This window comes from Dermacentor albipictus, chromosome 6 (genome assembly GCF_038994185.2).
Source record: "Dermacentor albipictus isolate Rhodes 1998 colony chromosome 6, USDA_Dalb.pri_finalv2, whole genome shotgun sequence".
Lineage (NCBI taxonomy): Eukaryota > Metazoa > Arthropoda > Arachnida > Ixodida > Ixodidae > Dermacentor > Dermacentor albipictus.
The window spans coordinates 92,281,608-92,287,827 of record NC_091826.1 but is presented as its reverse complement, the minus strand read 5'-3'; positions in this window follow the sequence as shown (position 1 = coordinate 92,287,827).

Here is a 6,220-nt window from a genome sequence, read left to right as displayed (position 1 = left end):
CGTCTGCGCAAGCATTGGACGGTGAACAGCAGCGTTGTTTGAACAGCCCAATCGAACGCTTTCCTTGTTTATAGGAGGTCACCTTTGTTTGTTTTGAGTGCAATTAGCAGTGTCTGCCCAGACAGGTTTTTCTTGCCTATTTGGCTGATAAGAGGCGAGGACTACGCAGAAGGGGAGAGGATTTCGATGGGTCAGATCTAGTGCAGTGAAGGTAGATAACCGGCTTATGAAGGTCGTGCAGGCGTCCGCGATTGGTCCGCTTGCCCTTGCTTAGTCTGGGGTTGTCGGTGGAAAGTGGAAAGTGGAAAAATGTAGCTGAAACAGATGCTTCGCGAAAAAGAGTGGGCAGAGCGATGTCGGATACGCGCCGAAAGGTCTAGATAGCGTCATACTGCTGCGTAAACATGTTTATTATACGCAGAGAAATCAATTCTCCTCGGCAGCTCCGAGCACCCTGGGCCAGACTTATCGGTGAGTAGCCATCTTATATTATAGATAGAGAGAGAGAGAAATAAAAGAGAGAAAAGGCAGGGACGTTAACCAGACGCACGTCCAGTTTGCTACCCTGCATTGGGGAATGATTATAGGGAGGAAAAGAGAAGAAGAGGAGATAGGGAGAGCATAGTTACGCAGGTACGCGCACATTTGATGGTTCGCGCAAGGAATACACATGGTTGCCAAGACCTGCCGTCTTGAGGTACTTCAGCAATGCTTTCGTGGCTTTCTGTGCCATCGACGCGTACGGCCGTGGTCGAAGGATTTTCATTTCCGTAAATGGTCTAGAGTCTAGCTGATTCAATGCTGTCCGGTTTGCTTTGCACTCGGCGAAGTACCGGGGACAGAGACATAAGATGTGTTCAGTCGTTTCTATAGTTCCACAAGGGTCGCACATGGGTGTGTCACCCATCCCAATGTCCCCCCGGAACGAGAAGGCCTTCGTAAATGCCAACCCGAGCCAGAGGCGGCACAATACTGTCGCCTCACAGTGGGAAGTTTTGATGGCATTTGAAGCTAATAAAGATGGATCAACCCTATGATGGTGACACTTCGGGAGGAGGGGGAAAAACAGTATTTGTGTGTCATAGCTTTAGCCACCATATGAAGGTTTCTTGCAGCGTCAGTTCTGGATAAGGTGATTAGAACTGGTCGGGCATAGATGGGAAGACCAGGCGGCTTCGTCGGCGTAAGCATTGCCAGCAATGGCGGTATATCCAGGTAGCCACTGGAATATAATTTTAAGCCCTTTAGCGATAGCTTGATGGCGGTCTTCCCTTGTTTCAACACAATTGCATGCTCAAAACTCGAGGCCGTCGAGCACTGTTACGATTAAACTGCAAATGTTTCGCTTTGCTCTTTATTTGCGCTCATCGTTTCCGGAATGAATCGAACGCGGTGGCGACGGTGGCTGCCCCTGTTACGCTTATCACCTTTCAGTTTCTAAATGCGCGCAGTGTTCCAGGTACACTTTCATCACTTTTGACAAATGATTATTTACTTTTAGAAAGTAGGCACAGAAATTAGAAGAAGGGGCGCTATAACGTAAAACTAGGGCGCTATAACGTAAAACTATTCCAAACTTTTCTATTCCAATTCTGCTATCAGCCCCCCGCGATTGGTCAAAAACTTTTTTCGACCACCCCCCATTTCACCTGTCTGTCACGCGACGTTACAAAAACCGCAATACCTCCCCATCTGATATGATGTGTGCACACTGATTATGCATGATTTGACAGAAAAAAGAAAAACAGTTATTTCTGATTCGACCCCTTTTCGCCATTAGCCCTCGTATATTCGTCAAAGGTGTTCGTGCTACACCCATTTTACCTGCCTGTCACGCGACGTCACAAAACCGCACGAACTCACCGCGTCAAAGTGACGTGTACGCGATAAAGATGCATTAATATGCCGAACAAAACTGAATTTTTTTCGGAATAGCCGCAGGCTGCCCCGTTCCGAAAGGAATAAAAGATAGCTGCCGCCGATCGCTGAGACGCTGGCTACTCGCACCTGCCGGAGAGCATGGGTGTATTTGCGTATAATAAAACTTCTTGCATGACCGTGTAACGTTTTTAAGCACTTTCGACACGTTTACTACCTCATTCTGCCAACTGTTCTTTGCTGAGGGTCAATTTTAGCTTCATTCTTAAGCTTCCGTTGCATGCCGCCGCGATTTTCGACCAGCCACCACAAGCTAAGTAAGGGAAAGCCGACCAATCGCAGACACCGGCACCACCCTCTTCATCCGGTTATCGGTTTTCAGTGCACTGGCTCTGCCCTAGTGAATCCCTCTCCACTTGAGCGTTCTCCTCGCCTCTTGTCAGCCAATTAGATTCAACAAGCCGCTCAGTGTAGGCAATGTTATTCGTTTTTCAAGCAAACAAAAGGGACCTCCTATGAACGAGGAGAGCGTTTGATTGGTCTGTTCAGACAACCCTATGGGTGACCGCCCGCTGCTTGCGTCGGTGGTTACGCAAATTTGACGTCAGGAAATTGGAATATAAACATATTGGAATAGTTTTACGTTATAGGGCCCCTATTCCAAACTTTTCTATTCCAATTCTGCTATCAGCCCTCCACGATTGGTCAAAAACTTTTTTCGACCACGCCCAGTTCCCCTGTCTGTCACGCGACGTCACGAAAAGCGCGATACCTCCCCATCTGATATGATGTGTACAGACATTATGTATGATTTGACAGAAAACAGAAAAACAGTTATTTCTGATTCGACCCCTTTTCGCCATTAGCCCTCAGCTATTGGTAAAAAGTTTTCAGGCTGCACCCACTTCCCCTGCTGTCACGCGACGTCACAAAACCGCACAAACTCACCACGTCGAAGTGACGTGTACGCGATAAAGATGCATCAATATGATGAACAAAACTGAATTTTCTTCGGAATAGCCGCAGGCTGCCCCGTTCCGAAAGGAATAAAAGATGGCTGCCGCCGTTCGCTGAGACGCTGGCTACTCGCACCTGCCGGAGAGCATGGATGTATTTGCGTATAATAAAACTTCTTGCATGGCCGTGTAACGTTTTCTAGCCCTTTCGGCACGTTTACCACCTCATTCTTCCAACTCTTCCTTGCTGACGGTCAGTTTTAGCGTCATTATTAGGCTTCCGTTGCATGCCGCCGTGATTTTCGACCAGCCACCACAAGCTAAGTAAGGGAAAGCGGACCAATCGCAGACGCCGGCACCACCCTCTTCATCCGGTTATCGAGTTTCAGTGCACTGGCTCTGCCCCAGTGAATCCCCCTCCACTCGAGCATTCTCCTCGCCTCTTGTCAGCCAATTAGATATGACAAGCCGCTCAGTGCAGGCAATGTTATTCGTTTTTGAAGCAAACAAAAGTGACCTGGGAACGAGGAGAGCGTTTGATTGGTCTGTTCAAACAACCCTGCGGGTGACCGCCCGGTGCTTTCGTCGGTGGTTACGCAAATTTGACGTCAGGAGATTGGAATAGAAACATATAGGAATAGTTTTAGGTTATAGGGCCCCAGATGTAGTCTTTAGATTCAGTGCCAGTATAGTAAAGGGAACGAAAAGGGTAGTCCGCAACATCTCGGGGGCTACTGCGGAAGCACTGAAAAAAAACCATTGAAGGACTACACATTGGGAAGCTATTATGATTCACTTTCGTTTCCTAATTTACTTTCCCAATGTAGTCCCCCTTCTAGTCCCTCAATGTGCTCCCTTTAGTGCTTTTGCAGTAAACCCCGGAAGTGTTGCAGGGTCCCCAATGTTTAGATCAAAACACACACGTTCTGAACCATCACAATCACTTCCTTTACTTCACTTGCATGTGAGGTGACGTAATCCTGGCAGGTAGTGGAAGTTCAACGCCAACGATCATTATCTTATGGTTCGTAAAGTACGTAGGTGCATACTTTTGAAATGTGATTGCATTAGAATTGCACTGCGCGCCGACCCGCGTTGCGCTGTGCCCGTGCTTGTTCTTCCGAGGCATACTTTCGGGGTCAACCACGTGGCTTCGCAGGCTCCGCCGAAATATGCGCTCCTGGATCCATTTTTCAACACGCAATGGAGACAAGCCAACGCACGCGTCCTTTTATGCACAAGTGGTGAGCCCTCTCCGGGGACGTCACGTACCACTAGGCGCACCACGCTAACTAGGCGCTCATTCATGTCCCCGAAAACACTTGCTAGTGTGGAGTAGATGTAATGCCTCTAGTTCTCACTGCAAAGCCTCCGCGGGGTGGCCTAAAGGCTCGAATCCGCCTTCGGGCAAAGGCACTCCGAATTTTCTACACAATTCTCTTAGTTTATTATGCCTAGATAAGTCTGCATAACCGATTTTCAAACATAACCTTTTTCATTCCCTACATCAATCTGATACATAGTATACTTACATTTTTAGCGTTCCAACCGTTAAATGCAAAACTCCCACTGAGCCAAGAGGTACCTTCTCACTAAAAGGTTTCGAGGTCAAGCGATTCTTGGAGAACCTAGTTGTTGTTTGAGATGCGTCCGGGCTCCAGAAAAAAATAACTTATAAGCAAATCTCCTGAGCTTTGATACATCACATAGTATACCTTCTGGGAATGCTTTAGCGCAATCATTCCTTGCAGAAACATCTGTAAATACAGAAAGACCGTCTGCCTTCACCACGCGAGGTACATGGCACTGCGTAGTCAAGATAGAACATGGTGCTTGCCATAGTGTTCGACGCAGTTATGGTGGTTAGAACGCGGCCGTCGCCACCCTGCACGGAGCGGCGGACAGGAACAACATCGAGGCACCCTTAAAAGAAACGAATCGAGAGCGAGTGGTCCCATTGCCACATGATGAGTTTCTCAGTGTTCGTTGTCAACACGCATCGGCACACCATGCATTTTGGTCGCCAAGCGCATGCTTCACGGCGGCAGAACTAAATGGCGCCGAGTGTTCTTAGGCAAGCACGAAGGACCCCTTCCGCTGCAGTACACGCCTCATACATCACTTGTTTGGGCGTGGGCAGCACGTGGTCTCAATACACCGCCTTATTGCTAAGCATATTACCACCGGCAGACATTGCGAGATGAGTACTGCCGAATGTTTACAGCCTAAGCTGTTATTGGCTCATTGAAATACCCGTTTCGGCCGGCGATGGTGTCCGCCGACGCCGCCGGTATCTGTCGCAGCTATCGCCGGGGACTGAGAAAAAGAAAGTCCTAGTTTCCGCTTGGATATAACCCGTGCCCGATGCATGAGAGTCAGCTACTCGACCACTTATCCACCCCAGCGCTTGCTGGCTTGTGACGGAAAAATGCCCTATACACGCGTCCTAGCGTGCCAGGACACACGGGATGTAAACTTCACGCCACGTAGCGTCTACACGTGCACATTTCGCATTACAGTTCTATAGTATTACACCGTGTAGCACACCATGTAGCCCTTCTTAGTTAGCAGTACAAGGTGGATTGAGAAGGTTTCAAGAAGAAAAGGAAGGTCAAGGAAATGTATACAAACGCGCTGTAATAAAACATGTATAGCATACACGAATAAATAAATCAGGCTAGGTGACTATTTCTCGCCGCCTCATTTCGAAGAGGATGGAAATAAATTATCATCATAAGCAGCAGCATCGGATCGTACATTGGGTCAAGGAATGTCACATGTGCGCGGCTTGCTCACGATGCGGTAAAACAAAGAATAAAAATGTTGAAAAACTTCAAAATATTTCGGCTTCCCTACGGAATGATGGCGCACCTCAAGGCCGAAGGTCATGCTCGGAGTACCAGGGTGGCCCACGGCAAGAAGTTTAGTTGAGCCGTAGTTTCCACGGCTGTGTTACGCCTGCCGTTCCATGTCCACTGTGCACAGCTTCTCCTTCTACGTCCCCACTGAGTACGAGTTCGCCGTTCTTGAGCTGGGGCTGAATGTTAACACTGGACCTGCGCCAGACAAAAAGAAGATTATCTGTGAGGTAGAGCGCGCCATCGACCACATTGACACCCCCCCCCCCCCCGGCGGTAAGAAGCTCGTACTCATGCTACAAGCATCTTTGCAAAACTTCCACTTCGTTCCTTCATTACCCTCCACCCAGAGCAAGCGGATGTTGTGAAGAGTCGTTGCAGAAATCCTAACATCGTCATTCTACCTGCTTACAAAGTTAACACCATTGCCATATTAGACAAAGGTGACTACGAAAACAGAATGGAGGCTCTTCTAATTGATAACGGAACGTACGTCCGACTTAAGCAGAATGCCAAGCTCAAAGTGGA